At 39.3% G+C, this 18,597-nt stretch overlaps 1 long non-coding RNA gene across 1 annotated transcript in view; it reads left to right on the top strand.

The window, feature by feature from the left end:
* Window positions 1–318: 318 nt before the first annotated feature.
* LOC137856916 (uncharacterized) overlaps window positions 319–18,597 on the top strand; it is a 118,354-nt gene continuing 100,075 nt past the window's right edge. Inside the window, exons 1-4 of the long non-coding RNA XR_011096873.1 lie at window positions 319–452; window positions 4,126–4,239; window positions 8,741–9,040; window positions 12,641–12,773. This is a non-coding gene — a long non-coding RNA (uncharacterized lncRNA). The remainder of the gene's footprint in view (window positions 453–4,125; window positions 4,240–8,740; window positions 9,041–12,640; window positions 12,774–18,597) is intronic.

Below are 18,597 nucleotides of genomic sequence, written 5' to 3'. Positions count from 1 at the left end.
TAGCACTAGGTTTGTATCTGTCACATGGTTTTCAGTGTTCCTAATGAGCTGTTAACAAGCTGTCAATTACCTATGCAAATGAGGCAAGCAGAAATGGAGGGGTTGCTGTACCTAGAATTAAAGTATGCTACCTCGGATTGTTACGAAATAAATCATTTCAGTTTTAATAGCTGTCTGTGCCCATGTGGCTTGTGTCATGTAGGCACTTTTTCATTATATTATTTACCCAGCAATAAAATGCTGCAGGGGACTTTGGGGGTGATTAAAATGGGGAGGGGGAGGGGAACTTGCACTTGCAACTTCATTCTTCTGTGGTTTGCACCTTCTGCTCTTCTTGGGTTGGGGCTCCAAGGCTACAAGCTGTCAGGTGCCCTTAGCCCGGGTGAAATCAATGACAACTCGGGAGTCTAGGCCTGATCCTGCCAGGAGATTTAACAAGCATCCTTGCCTAGGTACGTAATGGAGTTGCATGAGTATATAAAATTAAACAAAGTAGGAGTTGAAATATTGAATTTCAGAGAGAAGGATACATCTTATATATAATATAATATATATATATATATATTACTCTTTTTTTTCAGTCTCCTAAGAGCTTTCTACAAAAAGACCTGGCAAGAGAAAACTTGCAGTTTTATTTGTGCTATCCTGTAAGGAATTCTTTCCCCCTTGCTAAAGTCAATGAAATGTTGCCTTTAAATTCTCTTTCCCTTTGCTTTAGCTGCAACTGAGGCTTACTGTAAAACATTTTGTGATACTTTGTATGAAGAATGTTATATAAAATGAAATTGCATTGTATTTATGACCGGCACTATAATAATGGTCTATCAATGTTTCCATTATAAGCCTCTATTGTTGAGGGCTTTAAAACTCACCCATAAAGATTCACTCAGGACTGTAGCAGAGTGTACAAAGGATAAGCAAATCCTCTTGGCTGTTTTTGAGTTATAAAAAGTGAAATTATGAATGCAAATTAGACTTTTAGAGGTTGCATCTCTTTTTGGTGTGCGTATAAGTGTATGTATGTGTATATATATATATACACACACATTTTAAAAGGTGGTTCAGAAGCATTGTTTTCATTATTTAAAAGTGTGTTTTCAAAAAGTACCTAAGAAAGTTAATGGATTGCACTGTTTTGTGCCGTCACATTCCTAGGAAATGTTGCTCATTAAATCTCCTGGCAGGATCAGGCCTAGACTCCCGAGTTGTCATTGATTTCACCCGGGCTAAAGGCACCTGACAGCTTGTAGCCTTGGAGCCCCAACCCAAGAAGAGCAGAAGGTGCAAACTACAGAAGAATGAAGTTGCAAGTGCATGTTCCCCTCCCCATTTTAATCACCCCCAAAGTCCCCTGCAGCATTTTATTGCTGAGTGAATTTGCACACTCAGCTAACTCAGCTGAAACGTCATTGGCATATGTATGGTTCTTCTGTCCTTATGTCCATTATGTTTAAGGTTCAGGAACCTGAAACTGTACACACTGAAGCCAGGAAGCCTGGGGTGTAGCAGAGAGAAATATTCTGGTAGGTAGCCAGGACGACAGGAATTTGAGAAATATGATGATATGAAAACCAGTAAATGGAAGTGAATTAAATAAAAATCGAGAATGACTCTTCAGAAGGGAGAAACCCCAAAGAAATGGTCTGCAGGGGAATTAGTAGGCTAAATCTTTCACTTATCAATCCTGATGGAAGCTTTCTGGTCAAAATGTCAGTGGTAACTTTATTTTCTGCTGGTATGTACAATAATCCTTTTGTTCCATCTGCAAACACTAGGGGGTAAATTTTTAGCGTGATGCTTAGGGATTTAGCTGTAGGACTCCCATTAACGATAATGGGAATCATGTAGCTTGAGCACTCTGCATCGTGCTGAATATTTACCCCTCAGTTCAGAGCACTCTCTTGTTGAATTTTTAATTATATTTACAGATAAATTCCATAACCAAATATCATCAGCTCTCAAGCAGATTGTTTTATTAAAAGGTGCAGATTTCCAACTTCATTTTGAGCTGCAACCTACAGTGATTGGTTTAGCAGCTGAGTAATTTTTTTTAAGTGTCTATTTAAAAATGCTTGATTTGTCAGCTTCAGTACATTTGCAAGACAATAAATGCTAGAAAGCGTCACACCCTGCATGCATGTGTCAGGGAAATGCAAAATGTAAATATTCCACCTTGTACTGAGCTTTCAAAAGGTGTGTCATGACACAGCTTCTCTACAAGCTCTTTCTCAGAAAGCACACCTTCATTTAAACCTGTAGCTAAAATCAGCAGACATTTACATTCAGTGCTAGTATGGCATAGCCAGTGTAGTTTTATTTTCATTTGTCAAGATAAATGATAGCAGTCAAAAAAGTTAGGAGATTTGCACAAGACCAAAGAGGCTGATGTAAGAGAAGATATTGGAATTCAAGAGTCCTTTGCTTCTACACTGAATAGCCTGTGCTTACACCAAAATCTAACACCAGCAGAGGCAGATATAAAAGAGATGATATACAGATCTACTTAGCCCCTCCCTGAGGCACACTTCCAGTTGCTTCTGCAGATCATAATACTTGAAGTAACTATAACCAGCTCTGCTGTGACCCTGTTGAAGTCATCTGTGATGTAAGAATGGTTCTGGCTGCCTTAGTTTCTGCTTGTCTGTGTAGGGTGGTAGAGCTGTTCTTTGTTTTAAGGTATGGGCAAGATTAATCTCTCTTTCTAGGTGTTTTGCAAAGGATTCTGAAAGGCTACTCAGCTGATCATGGAGGGCTGCAATATCAGTATTTTTCTAGTGCAGCTATTCTAAGAGTCCCTGTGACAATCCTCAGCTGCTGTGAGCAAAGATGTTTTGAGCAGGAGCACAAGCTATAGCAGCTTTATAGTGCCACTTGTGCCTGCTTTGTCTCACATGTTGCTTTGGCTTGTGACAGAGGACTGGACTGACACAGATCAAGTCCAAGATCAAAAAAGCACAAAGACATTTTGGATGAGCCTTGTTGCCCCCACCAATTTCTTCCCCGAAAATGATTAGTTGTCCTCAGTTGAAACTGTAGTTTCAAAGTGTGCATCTATAAAAAGCTTGCTTGCACAGGAGGTTGTCTTAAAACTTTTTTTGTGAATGGACCCAAGAAATCTATAAACTTAAAGTTGCTGTATCAATCAATGCTTGCAAAATGCCATCATAAAAGTGCACACCTTGGTTCCTTCGGGATGTGTGATGCTTCCTGTGAAGGGGTAACTGCATTCAAACATCTGACCTGAACGCAGAGCCCCTCCCAGGATATGTTCTTATTTTATCCACTCAATTCATACCACAGCTACCAAAAAGTTTGGATAAAACATGCTATTTCATCACCCTTTCCTCACTGTTGTTATTTTGGGCAAAGAAAATATGTTGTCAGTAAACAATGACCTACCACTCTGTAAAGTTTCCAGATGTTATGCCTCTGCCTGCCCCCAGCATTCAGGTTTGCATTTGAACAGTTCCCTCCCCACTCCAGAGGGACTGGTGGGGCAGCCACTTGACTTTGGTAGAGAAAAAGTGAACCCAAATCTTCATTTATGGCAGCAGTCTTTAGTCAGCTTTGATTCCCTCTCAAAGTCAGTGGCAAACCCCTTCATGGTCAATAGCCTGAGATCAAATCAGAATATCCTTTGAAAAACAATGAATAGTAATCAGTCTGTCTTCCCACTGCTGGTGATTGGCAGGACAAGACAAGGGGAAGACCTCCATAATATTTCCCCCAAGAAAACTTATTTATGTTAATCTTATATCTGAATATATAGCCTAATCCTAGTATTCATATCTCTGCCCTCAGTGATCATCAGCCCATCTCTAATGTTTCTTTTGTTCAGAAAAGGTAAACTCTTCTTACTTTTCAGCAGCAGATTACACAAAGGGAACTTTATGGTATATATTACACTCACAAAGCAGTTTTCTCCATCTTGCAATCACTTAAAAAAAAAAAAAATAACTTTCTTCTTATCTCATCTTCCTTCCTGCATGAATGTCTGAGATAATCAATGAAGTTCCTGTGTAGAGAATAAATTGAGCTCGAATGGCTCCTCTTAAACTGTACAATCAAAGAAAGAGGAGTTTTTTTGCTGATGATTTTGATATTCAGTTTAACTTTCTTCGCCAGGCTGTCAGCTCAGTGAAAGTGAGGTCAATCTGACCACACTTTTCCTAAAGGATCCTCTTCTGAACCATCTGCTTGAGTATACATCTCCTGACAAATCAATGGCAGAATCGAGAGGTATGTACTTTGCCCAGAGACATGGGGGCTGATTATCCTTTGCTGTGCATCTTGTGTAGTTGTTAAGCTGTGAGTGTAGAGTGGGCATAGGATAGTGCCTGAAAACAATAGTAATATTTAGCATCTGTGTCCCAGTGATGTAAATGCCTTCCTGAAGGTGCAGGACTACAAAGATGCAGGCTTCTGTCCTACAATGCAAAGGGATGTAGGTCATGGAAATTATTGGAGCGGGGTAAGGGTACTCACACACAAACACAGAAGGAAACTTTCTGTGACAGGGTGGTAAATGGATGGCAGTTTTAAACTAGGTTTCTGGAGTTGCTGATTCAGAAATCTGAGTCATTTGCAGAACAGATGTGAGGAAGTAAAGCACTGAGCAAAATACAGGAGCTTACAGAGACCAAGAAACCTGCTTTTTGCTCCTTTAGGGTAATTTTACATTTCTTGGACACATGCTGGGCACCCAGTTGTAAGCTCTGAGTAGAGGCTGTCTTGCTGCTGTGAAGTTACAGTATGGGAGGCTTGGTGCACAGGTGTAACACAAGTGTAACAAATATGACTGAATCTTTTGTCCCCTTGATACCCATTCTTTTGGTAAATTATTCAGATCCAGTCACATTTCTCAGGAGTGAATAACAGTTGTTTCAAACAAGTCAAATTTGTCTGTAGGGTTACTGCCCTCAGACATTTACCAGTACAGCATTTTCCTGCTCAGGATGAGAAGGGAGCTTACAGAGAAGCAACAAAACTCAAGGGCAGAACTGGAGTGTTAGAAAATTGGTTAGCTAGAGAGATTTCCTTAATGTTCATACCCAGTGTCTCTGAATCTGTGCCTTCCACTTGGGCCTGAGAGGTTTTGATAGTGAATCAGATGCATCTGTTCATGGGCAAAAACCCTCGTCCCTCATCCTTCCCCTCTCCTCCCATAAGTTCTGTTATGAGTTGTCTGCATCCTGATGTGAAATGAGGTGGTATGTATGAGAATAAGGGTATTACATCCTGGGTAATATCCATAATGTTGCTCTCTATTAGCTCTCAATTCTTGGGAGTGCATTACTGCATTATTTCTTTTGTGCCAATGCTGTTCCATCAAGGCCAGTGCTGGTTTACTCAGTTGTATCAATGATTTCTTCTAAGATGGCCTAGACAATATTTTGTAATATATATTATGTGATTTTTTGAATCAGCCTTGCAAATGTATTCTAAAAATTTTGCAGCTCCTCAGACAAATCCTATTGTCCATCACTTATGATGATGTCTGATTAGCAGAAAACAAATAAAGAGGTGGTTTTTATCCACATACAAAAAAATTGCCTGACTGAACACAATTCTTCAGGGAGCTTAAGAGTGAAAATTTTTGTTATGACCCATATTGTAGAAAGCCTTTCAGTTGTCTTGTAAAAGAAGAAACAAAATACATTAAATAATTTGGGAATTGTACATGTTACAATACAAAAATGTCAAAAAGTTAAATGCGAATGGAAACATATTTTCACTTACTCTGAATTACAATTGTATTCAGATAATTTTTTCAGTTGAATAAATGAATTAAACTTTATTCCCTCAAATTTAATACCATTAAAATAATGCTACATTTCTCTTTTTTGAACATATTTTTAGATAGCTAAGATCACATTTCTGTTCTACAAATGTTGCAATTTTTAAAAATAAAGTTGATATTTAGGAACATTTTAAAGCTTTTTAAAAACAGTTTCTTGCCATGTTTATTTTCTTACCAGGAAAATTTGTGGATGCTGCAGTTTCTAAAATTCCTTTTGTGTCCCGTATTAGCAGTGAATGATACTAATGTCCAGCTATTTTTCCTAGCAATGTATATAATATTATATACTCGCTATGAATGGTTAGTGAACCTCACTAGCCCAACATATCTTAAGTCAAATGAGAGGAATGGCACAATCTGGGCTGTGTGTAGCTGGGCTGTCACTCACAAGCAGAGAGGGCAAGGCTGTTGCACGCAATTGTTGCACTCCCAGCTCCACTTGCACCATTTACAGCTGCCTAGGGATTGTTCTGGTTTGTGCTAGATAACCTGGTGTGTGTAATATGGTAGCTGGAAGAGGCTGCAGCACATTGTTTTTCTCCTACAGAGAAAATTGCTGCAAGTTCCCTGTGGGGTAGGCATGCTGTGCTCCAGCTGAGAGCTCCTGGGGCTCCTTTGCACCCGTTCCCTGCACGGAGGCTCTATGGTAGAGCACAAAGGCAGCAACCTCACCAATGGCTGTGGCAGGGTGGTAAGGGAACAGTGGTGGTAATGTAGAAATGCTTTTTGCTAACTGGATCAGAAATGAACTTTTTGTAGTCACTCCTAGTGTTTTGTAAATAATATTTGTTTTTGTAAATAATATTTGATGGCCATCTAAACAAGGCTTATGTACAGGACTCAGGCACTGTTCCCCATTGATGGTTGTGCTCCACCCCTCAGTGCTGAGTGGGTGAAGTTGAGGAAGTACCCTGCAGTCAGAGTCCTGACCACTCAGCCTGCCCGATATGCCTTTGTGCTGGGGACACCATTCTACTCAACGGCAGAGCTCCCCTGCCTTCTTACACTGATTTTTCATAATGTTTTATTCTGTAATGGCCAAAATCACACTGCAAGTTTCTTTGGGAGATGAAAGTTAAGAATGGAAGCATATTTGAGGCAAGAGAGAAAAGAGGGATAGAAGGAGAGAGGACAGATACTGGAAGGATTACTTGAAGAGTGGGAGGGATGCAGGACATTTATCAGAAAGATGAAGCTGAAAGGCATGTAAATCCAGTTAACAGCTTGAAAACAGGTAGCTACATTAAAGGGAGTGGAAATAAAGTCAATTAGTGGCAGGAGGCATTAGTTGAGGGTGTCAGCTGGTGAACGGTGACTAATTTGATATAGGCTAATCACATAGTTTGGCTATTTGATTACCAAATTGAGATCCAAACGCTGCTCCTTCCAGGGCAATCACTTCAGTTAAGAGGGTAGCTGGAATCATTGAGAGATTTGATCCATTCCTTAATTGAAATTAGTTTTAAACAGCTATGACATATGTGATCTAAAACATAAGGAGAAAATAGTTGCTGAGACACAGTGTGAAACATGGCTGCACAAGGAAGCTGAGGGTGCAGCAGGAAGGGCCGTGCAAACCTGTGAACATGTGCATGGTGGAGACGCTGTGGAGACACTTCCTTGTCTGCTGTGCTCTGAGCTGGGGGATAGTCTCTGACCCATGCTCTGTTGACACATGCTCCTATTTGAATGAATAGGTCAAGAATGCCAAGAATCAGCTTGTTTCTTGATAGCTCGCCAGTGGAGATGAGCTAAAAGCCATTTGAATTTCTTATGTGCCTTGTACCTGTTTGTACGAGACTGGGCAGCATCTCTGGCTTTGTTTACTGTCTGGCATTAACAGGAATGGATGGTTGGGGGAAAAGCAGAGGAAACAGGAAACATGTAAAGTGATTTTTTTCTGGCAATCAATGGTTTTGCAATTTCCTGAATCAAAGGTTATATCCAGACTTAAGAAGCTATCTCTAACAAATTTATCTAATATTTTTTTCCAAATCTATTTGTATATTTGGCCTCTTAATCATCCCACAGAGAAAGTTGCACAATTATGTGCTCTGTGGAAAAAAAAAAAAAAAAGCTTTCCTCTGCTGCAAATATGGTGTTTGCTCATTTTGTCGGGTGCCCTTTCTTTCTGCTACTGTAGGAATGGGAGAAATCAATGGCTATCCTCTGGGCCATTTCTGATCTTATACATCTCTGTCAAGTCCTCAACCACCCATCTTTCTCACTAAAACATGTTAATTTTCATATGTATCCTTTGTCCTTAGCTACGCTGCCCTTCACTCTACTGTTCTCTAGATCTTTTTAGACTTGATGGTCTGGAAATATTTTTCAGGATATTGCTCCCTCTGCCTCATTTGCCCATCCAGTCATTGTTGGTATATGTGCTTCAGAAGGAAGGGCTTCCAGTGGAAGACGGCTTCTCCAACTCTTTTGCCATTGCTTTCCTGAAAGAGTTTTGGCCATTGTGGAAATTACCTCAAGGCTGGACACAGCAAAAACTCTGCCCAGGTCATAGGCATAATTTCTAGGGTCTGTGATCAAATACATGTAGAACCACAGAGTATAGTGTGCACGTTCTTCAAAGGACCGATCTGCTGTTACTTTGTGTCTGTAATCATTCAGGCCATGATTCAGCAAGAAGTTGCCCATCATTGTGCAAATAAACAGCCTCAGTGAGATGCTCTGAGTTAGGCATGTCCTTAACGGTTCTGCTAAACTGACATGAAACCTGCCATGATCTGCTAAACCCGTGCATGAAAGGTGGGCAAGGGAGCTGAAAGGTGGGAGAGTTTTCATTCCCACTTGCTCGCACATATCATAAGGGGGGACAAAGCTAAACAGAAACAGCAAATCACCCTCTAAGCATCTCCATATGTAAGGTAGCTGCTTCAACTTACACCAGAGCTGAAATGCAGTCTACATTCTTTCTTTTTTCAGGTTGGGATGAATACCATTCAGGAACAAAAGAACAAGTGAATAAAGTATCCTAAGCAATTTTTGCAAAGAATACACATTTTTAAGTTGTTCTGGAGATGATAAAGATTGGACCTTAGCACCAGCAACCTCCAGCAGACTGCAATGGCTCTGCCTTTAATACACTTCCACCCCTGTGTGTTATACAGCCATAATACTGAACACATGAGGCAGACAGCTGCCCTGAGGCATTCTCTGTAAAAACTTTCATATCACAACGGAACTGAACGCACCATTATAACACCACGTCTCCTCTTCTTCACGGTAAGAATTGTTCTGAGAACCAGGCAATGTCATGGAAATGTTATAATAGACACATCCAGAATATATGGGTGAGTTAGTCATCCCCAGTGATATATTTAAGCTGTTCCTTCTACTATACATGGAGCAGGTTAAATATAATTAACATTGGTCAAAGGGTCCTTTTACTTTACATGCTTTATGAATGTATTATCTCAATTATAAGGAAGAAAAAAGGAAAAGTGTATTTCTCCATATCTTCTGGTACAAGCTCCTCTAAGTCATTTACATCACAACATGATTTTTTTTTTTTTCTCTCCAAGAAGCATGAATATTTTTTCTCTCCATAAATCCCATAATTGTTTTATTGCTACATTAAAATATGTAAATAATCATTCCCCTCCCCATAATAAATTAGACGCAACCTGTCTAGCTCTGAAAATGAACATTTCAATATCTTCAGACACACAATGACATCATATCAATATTTAAAATCATTTTATGCATGTATTCCAGGTTGTCCAACTTCATTAAGGGCATTCATCAGCCCTCCGGCTACAGTGTATTCCCATCGGAGTTGTAGGCCTCAGGCCCTACCAAACAGAAATTTAAACTAACTTGCCTTTTTAATTCACATTATTCTCAAATATTCTCGTTTTTAACCCCCTGCCATGACTAAGGCATTTAGACCTGGCTATGATTTTGTGCACATCAACATTTAACAGACAAAATCTCCATTTTTATATCAGAACTCGAGTACATGAAAATAATAGTAATTCCCCTTAATTTCCCTCCTTCTCTTGCCACATCCATCCCTATTTTTTGGGTGCAATAACAGCTATGCTTCTTTTAATGCTGAATGCTAAGTTAATAATTAGAGCTACAGGTTGATAGGGATATGGGGTTGCTGGAGTATTATATTTAAATATTTACAAATATTTCAACAATATTAAGTTTCATTATTTTATTTTCTTTCTCTTTCCAAAATAATGAAAAAAAAAAAAAAGCAAAAAAAACCAACCCTACTCTTGATCTATTTTTTATACTGCTGAGGATGCGCAGCATGAATATGTATCCTTGCTAGTGGCATCAAATACTGTTGTATTAGTATAAAACTTTTTTTTTTTTTTTTTCATCACAAACAAAATAAACAAACTTCCCATTGTTCTGCTCTATGGGATGGCTGTGGATCTGCTCACCAAGATGTTTAATTACCTTCAAAATTCCAGAGTAAAACTCTCAGACACTACACAGGGCTGGAAAGAGAAAATTGTGATATCAAAAAACTTTCTTCGCCACTGGTCACACAGTGTAGATATGACTGCAGGCTCTGATTTATCCTCCCAGACTTGTGTGGAAAAGATTTATACATCCTTCATTTGTTACAAAAAAGGATGTAAGCATGTAAAAGTAGCCAGGTTAATATAATACGACTCTGGGGATGGAACAAACCTGGAGGAGATATTGGGGGCTGAAAATGCAAAAACTAATGTAATCTAGATCAGTGTTACTAAAATGTTCTGACCATGTCATGCCAGTGCACATGGCCAGAATCCTGAAAGGCATACACTGATGGATTCTGACCCATTTGCATTGAAAAAGGAAAGGTGAAAGAAGAAGGAATTAAAAGAAGAAGAAAAAAAGTAACTGCAGGTTCAGCTTTTGGATCCTTTTTCCACAAGTAGCTTTTTTTTTTTTTTTTTTTAAGCCACTGTCGTCCTCAAGTTTCTTCTTCTTTCTGCATCTCTTCCGCCTCCCTCTCTGCCTTGTTCCAGAGTTCCTGCAGCCACTTGTTTCTTTATGTCACTCCAACCCTCTCCCTTTTCACATTTTTTTCCGTTGGCTTTCACAGACTTCTGGACTGAAGACCTCTCTTAGTTACAACACAGTGCTGACCATCAGAGTAAGGGAATTTTAACCTTCTCCAATTACCTGTGGTTCCTTTGGATGTAGTACAACTAATCATCGACTAAGTTTTATCCTTCTAGAGAGAAGCAGGTCTTGGATATCATTCCCATCCAGTAAAGCTGTGAGGATCAGCTTCTCATAGGCATAAACCCACAAAAAGATTCAGCTTCCTAAGGCCAAAGCTGGCTGTCTGAAAACCCCGGTCAGCTCAAGGCAAGTGGAAGCAAGTCAAGGGCTTGAAACCATAAAACCATACCTTACCACACCTAAGAAGCTGCTTGAAATACTCCCACTGCAGCCCAGAAAGCTCCACAGTGTTTGCTTGTTTGTTTTAAGCTTAATTATCATCAGACTCATTCCTTTAAAATAGCCAGGAACATGTTCCATCCTTCAGCCATGGGGTGCTCTGAGTCATTTTGTCTCCCATTATTTATTTTATTTTATTTTATTTTATTTTATTTTATTTTATTTTATTTTATTTTATTTTATTTTATTTTATTTTATTTTATTTTATTTTATTTTATTTATTTTATTTTATTTTATTTATCCTTCTTGTGGTGGAGTGTTTTTGCATGTACAGACATGCACAAACAGATCCAATTATAGTCTTCATCTTGAGGGCAATCCTGGAAAAGAGTAATTCTGCTTGTGACAGCCACACAGTCAGCGAAGTCTGCTAGTTCCCTCTCCACAGTCACTAGCCAACCTGATTTTGGAAGACGCAGAGCTGTTTGAGGAATTTGTGTCCTTTGAGACTACTGGCAGATACTCTGCAATAAATGAGTTGGTGTTCTTCCTGGAGATCGTGTCGCAGTGTGGCCCCTTCTCCACAGACTCCAAAGCAAGCTGTCCTTGCAGCCAGAACCTATTCTCCTGACATACTGAAAGGACAAGATAATCCTAATATTTTCATTGTCATTGTCAGGCAGGCTCAATCTGCAGATAGTAAAAAAGGAGAAGGAAAAGAGAAGATTTTTGAGACAGAATGCCCTTGACTGTTAACATAGATCCCTGAGAAGGGTGACGGTGGTGGTGTTGAGAAGACAGTCAAGATTATAACTCTGGGCACTAAGCTATATAAATAATAATAAACACAGGAGACAAGAAAGGGAACAGGACTTGTGAAATGATCACAGCAAGGAACAGGATGTAAGAAGAGGGTTTTGAAAACAGAGCTAGGAAGGAATAGAATCACCGTCAGAGAATGAAGAGAGAAGGCAATAGATAAAGAAGAAGAGATGTAGGGAAGGGGCAAGCAGACAGGCAAAGAACAGAGAGGAGGAGATGTAGAAATACAAAGTAATGAAAAGAAATAGAATACTAGAAAAACAGATACAAAATCGAAGCTAAGTGAGAATAAAGATGATGGAAAAGAAAATATCAAAAAAAAAAAAAACGACTCAATAAAGAAATACATGTATAAAATCTGTTTAAAAGTGAAAAAAAAAAAGAATGATTCTATGGAGATGGAGAGAGAATGAGATTGGGAAACAAAGGGAGACTTTGTATTTTGTAAAGTAGTAGAAACTTATGCATAAAAAGGGCTATATAAGACTTCTCATTACTTTTTATTATTTATTACTACTTTTTTACAGTGCAATGATGATACAGCTATGTCCAGGCCTAAGAAAAGGATTGAGACACTTATGATACAAGTTTAGATAAAGAGGTCCATTTTTATGTCTGCAGACATTTTTTTTTAATTTTTTTTTTCAGCTGCTGCTTCCGCATAACTGAGACCTGTTTAGTGCAAATGAAAGCAGTTTTCTGGATGAAGCAACCTTTTCCTTTTCCTCAGAGTCTTGGGCTCCACATCCACTCCCTGCCAGGACAGGTGCGTCCCACACAGGTAATACCCATATCTGTTATTTACAAGTTTCTCTCTCTGCCGTGCCAGACTGCACTATGTCTGACTAAGGCCAATGCTTTTTACTCTCTCATTTTCATGAACACATAATTCATTCATAAATTTTTAAAGGAAAAAGAATCATTGTTTAATGAACTTTTGTGAAGAAAACAGAGCAAGGGAAGAAAGAAAAGAAAGTATATGAACTCCTTACTCCCTAGACTTATGACCTGCATAACTCCAATCATTGTGTTGTTTAGACTGCCTTCCTATTTAGCAAACATTAAATTTGTATGCTCCCACACGGTTGTGTTGCTACTTTTATTTTTTGATCTACACTACTGGGATTCTCTGAGGAAACATGATGGTCAGGAGGAGGAGGAGAGGCGAGGACAGCCATCTCAAAAATGAGGTGGAAGCGCCTTTCCAGCTCTACGCTGGTTGCACTCAGGCAGGTACAAGCTGATGGTAATCAGTAGTGGCAGCCATGCGAACGAGGTCAGAGTTGGTTCCTCTGTGGCCTTTTTTTTTTTTTTTTTTTTTCCCCAAACTCTGAAAATGTGGGTGTGCATGTTAAAACTGCCCTATGAGGCAGCTCTGACATGTGGGGCTGCCTGGCACCAACACAGCACATAATAACACGAAGCATTTGGCAGCATTACAGGGCTAATCTTTACGTAACTGTTCCTGAACAACTTTAGTGTACTGAGCACAAACAAGCTTTCCATCAGCCTTCGGCTGCATGCAGATTGCCTTGTGTCACCTGCTCCTCCACTGAGCAAACATTAACTCTGGTCAAGGCAAGGAGATCCTTGTTCTGCATTTGTAGCTGACTCTCCCTAAATGACCTCCTTGTTTTCCAAGGGTATTCATGAACCAGAGGCGCATTTGTCACACAGGTCCCTTTTAATAGGATTTTTTCTCCTAAGCACAGGTGTAGGTAGGAAATTATGTTGTGGATTGTTTTGGGGGGAGCTGTGGTGGAATGGTTTGATTTTTCAACAGTTGCTCCACTGTGGGCTAATGGAGAAGGTACGTCTTTTTTAGTTAAGACACTGATGTGAGACTTTGGGGACCTGGAACTGAAATAATGTTTCATTTGTTCTACCTTTTGCCCATTTTGTTAGATGTCAATGTAAGCTCTTTACAGTCATCTCCTATGCTTTTGTTGCCTACTTCAGTGGGACCTGGTCTCCATTAATACTTTCGTTCTGCAAAGAACAACACCAGGCCACAGGCCAACAATAATGAAATTAGGGTGAGGAAATGCAGACCAGAGCTTCCCAAGCACCTGGTAATGAGGCTTTTACCCTTGCAAAAAGGCAACTGAGTGCAAACTTCACCTCTGGCAGGCAGAAGTGGAGCGTCTCTAGCTGCCACCCTGACCCCAGGTACCATGGCCTGCCTGTGCCACTTCCCCACAGCAGCACTTCTCCTGCCGCGTGCTCTTTTCACTCTGCATTGCGCAGCCACAACACATGTGCTACCGCACAGCAGAACCATGTGGCAAATACATAAAAGTGTGTACGTTTCTGAGTGCTGGAAGAGAGCCCAAATTTTGCTGGCAGCAAGGCCAACTCTCCTCCTTTCCTCAGAGTGAGGCCTGCAATGTTCCTCAGTCCCACAGACATGAACCCTCCCCAGACTCTTTCTGCTGTGGCCATGGGCCACCAACCTGCGTGTCCGCCCTTGGTGGCCTAGGTGTGAGGGGACCGAGATCCTGGCAGGCTCCTCTCCTCGCCATGTTCTTCCTTTCATTTTAGCTCACGAGGAAGCATTGCATACTGGGAGGGAGGCAAAGCAGAAGGGAACTGCCAGACCCGCATATTGCAAAGTTGTGAAATTGGTTTTGGAATTCTGAGCTTTAAAAATAATTTGGGTTGTGTGGAGAGGAGTGGGAAGGGGAAGATCTTCTTATTTGCCTGCTAGAATTTCAAGTCTAGCTTCCTGGGGATATGTTTCCAAGTTTTTCTCATCAGCTGCAGGGACTAGAAAATAAACTCTCATGTTAAATGAAAGCTGAAATCCCCCATAGTCCTACACGCTGAAGATCTGGAGCTTTAACCCTGACTAAATCACAACTAAATCTTTAGAACCAGCCCATGCAAGATGTCTTGCACCAAAGGAAGAAAAATCTATATAAAAATGTTGTTAAGCAGTTGTGGGCAAGTGCAGCTCTTAAGGGAGCAGATACTCAGATGCAACCAGGAAGGAGAAGAGGCATTTTCTGTGATGTGAAGGAAGTTCATATAGCCAAAGGTGAGGAGACAGGGTCACCATAGTCTATTCCCAAAACCATCCTGTCGCTCCAGCAGTGTATTGATTTGTGGATCTCTGCATAGCATACAGACCAGGTCAGAGATGTCCCTACAATTCCTTGAAGCTTTTTTTTTTTTTTTTTTTCCTTCTTCTCTTTCCAACCTTCTTTTCCATCTCCCTTTTACTTTTGGTGGCTTTCAGAGCTAGGGGGTGAGGAGGTAGTGCTATTATTTTAATTATCCTCCCCCCCCCACCCCTTTTGTTTTGCATAGGTTTCAATTTTTAAATCATTCATGAGTTTGCCTACTATGATAGAATGCTTTTTGATTCATTTCCAAAAAGAAGTGCATGCTAAAAAAAAAAAAAAGCTGAAGTGCTCCAGTAATTTTAAATTGTTCTGCACAGTGCATGCCCAGACCTCTGATTCTTTCCAAATGCAATGCTTCACTTTTTATTTATTTATTTATTTAAGAGCACTTCATTTTGGAAGTGAATAGGGTGCTCTGGGCACGGGCACTGTAGACCAATTTAGATTTCCTAGATTGCTTCAATAATCTGAAGAGTACTCCAGTCATTTTTAACTATTCTCCACCACATGCCTGCAAGCCCATTCATTTTTGTACTGAAGTGACTACACTTAGGACAAACTCTGCTGTTCATTTGAAATTGTTCCATTCTCCATATCCACAGACCTCAAATTCCAATACAGAAACTTAATACAACATTTTGCTGCAAAAACACATTACCATTTCATGGCATAACATTACTGGCCAGCCTTTTTAATGCATTGCTCCATGTTGTTTTAGGCAGGGCCATGTCACTACTGCCAGTTTGCTGGAGGAGACATTCCCATAATTAGTCAAGCCATTTTTTTTTTTTTTTATTTTGTATTTTGGTGTTTCTGTGTTCAGCCCTGAGTTTTAATTTATTTTACGTCTGTTATAAATGACTGAGTCCCAAATAGGGTTACAATCAAAGTTTATTTATACACAGGGATGTAAGGTCACATTTCATTATGAGGCCCTAGCATTGTGGATTAAAGTTTTTTAATCCACAGATCAGAACGCCTTTTGGCACATATATTTTATTTCCAGTTTTGGTAGGGAGTGAAGTGCATCACTAAATATCTCACAGAGCATCAGCAACAGAGCAAGGAAATAATAAATCACAAGTAATGTTAGTCCATTTCCTCCTTCCTGTGACACTCAGCTGCACTTGTATCAAATAGGGTATGGCACTTCCCAGTACTAATACTATTGTATCTATACTGTTACTTACTGCTTTTCTTCAGGGGGTACTTCTATTTCAAATACTATCCTGAAGAGAAGACTCATGATCTGTCCTGTGAGGGTTTCATTCGCTAATTCCCTTCCCTGCCTTTACCTTGCATATATTAAAAAAAAAAAAAAAAAAAAAAAAAAAAAGCTCTTAATTCATATTTCTATAAAAGACTGTCTGCATTTCTAAGAAATATGAGCATCTTGTTCCAGGGAGGCTCTATGCTGCCTTAACTAATTAGAGCTTAACAGTAGGGCAGTGTTATGCTACACTTTGCAGTCCACCTAATGTCTTACTCAATCATGATCCAGCATTAAAATTATTAGAAGGAGGCACAGTTGCATTGATCTGCTGCTGGCATAACTTTTTGCTATATGAGTGTCCATCTTTCACAAGAAACATTAAGAGGACATGGAAGACACATGAACATGCTCTGGATTATGACCTCTGTGGCAGTCCTGTGTTGCTCCTGGGAAAACAACTGCCCTAAGGCTGGTTTTGCATTCTCTCCCCACAGGGCAGGCTTTGGTGATGTTTTAGAAATTCTGCTGCTGAGACACTATAGCTGAAACAACGCTGTTTTTTTTTTTTTTTTGTCTCACCATTTTTTTTTTTTTCTGGTGGAGGTGCAGACCACAATGCATTTTTAGTCTTGAAGACCAAATACTTGTGGCATGAATTAAAGAATCTTTGGGATTGCTATATCATGCCCCTGAGAACACAGCTGAAGCTGAAACTCGGGTTCCAGAAACTGCCCAAAGTCAATTCCAGTTTGTTTTGCTATTTGCTTCAGCTGAATTTTGCAGTTTTCAATTGCTACTGAGAATTTTAATGAGAAAAACAAAGCAAGAAAAAAAAAAAAAAAACACAAAACTTTATCGGAATGTGAGTAATTGATGGACAGAGAAAAATATTGTAAGCATAACAATACTGTTTCCACTTAATAATTTCTGATGCAGCCTGCATAGGGAACTCATGCTGTTTTCAGGAATCTTGCAGGCATAGGGTTAGTTCTTCTGTACCAAATGCTCTCTTTTCTTAGCTTATAGGATTTCTTACTAAATGTAATGTTTGAAAGAAAGACGGAGCTTCAGGGGCAAGAGAAAAGGAGAATCCTGGGTTTGAACTTGTTCAGTGTTAAGATTTCAGCCAACAATACTGTTTCCTCTCCATGTCTGTTCCTGCTTTGTTGGGAAGAGTATGCTGTTTGTGAGATCGCACCTTTTGAATGAAATGTTAACTTGTCCTAGCCACTTAGAGAAACTAAAGGTCTCACAGCTGAAAGAGTGGTATCTTAATCAACTTCTGACTGGGTGATTACATTCTCCCTACTTCTATTCCTTGAGATTTCAATTGGGTACAATCTTTTTCTTCACTTACACTCATCCTTTTTTATGTGTTAAGTGCTTGCTCTGTTTCACCTCTGATGGAGCTGATTTTTAGAAGTAGCTAAAGAACTTTCATCATCTAGACAGAACTTTGTGCTCTTTTAGGAAGAAAGTCACTAACATATTAAAAAAAATATGTTATTACTGTGTTGATACAATATTGTGATGTGAATAAGAGAGACAGAGACAGAAGAATTATTTCACATAGTTAAATTAATTTTGAAGAAAAAGTATTTTTTTTTTAAATAATCTTCTGAAGTTAGATGATGGGTAATAGTTGTTTAATCAATTTCTCATATAAATATTATGATGATGTTTCCCGCCTTTCTACTTTTAAGATCAAAAACACTGTATTGTAAACAAAACTCAATATCATTCCCTTATGCTTAGCTTTGGAAAGCTTAATTCTCCTTAAATTTACCTTTTTCAAAAAGCTAATGTAACTTCATGGGCATCAGTAAAATTATTGTATTTAACTCCAAAGTAAACGAAGCATTATTATAGGCCAGAGTTTCCTTCAGAAAGTTAAATATTAAGGCAGCATTTGCTAATATAGTGATGTATTATCATTCATCCTTGCACCTGTCCAGTTAGCCATAGATCCATCCAAGCATAAGATATAGTGTAGGAGGATTCAATTCTGCAAGATTAAATCTTCAGTTAAATGAACCTAAAGTGGCTTGGGGTGGGTCTGGCAAGCTATCCCACTGAGAAATAAGTTAAAAAAAAAAGAGAGAGGAGGGGATAAGCATATATCCATAAGGCTATGTCTACAATCTGGAGAGAACTTTGTATATTTCATGCTGTTTTACTTGTACTGCTAAGGAAATGGTTTATTTTTGAATCTAGTTTGGTGGCATTTAAGGATGTGTATATATAAAATAAGAATAACCTCAGTCTAC

This window comes from Anas acuta, chromosome 5 (assembly GCF_963932015.1).
Source record: "Anas acuta chromosome 5, bAnaAcu1.1, whole genome shotgun sequence".
NCBI classification, from domain to species: Eukaryota; Metazoa; Chordata; class Aves; order Anseriformes; family Anatidae; genus Anas; species Anas acuta.
The sequence above is the reverse complement of the archived record's forward strand: the minus strand, read 5'-3'. Positions and strand labels throughout refer to the sequence as shown.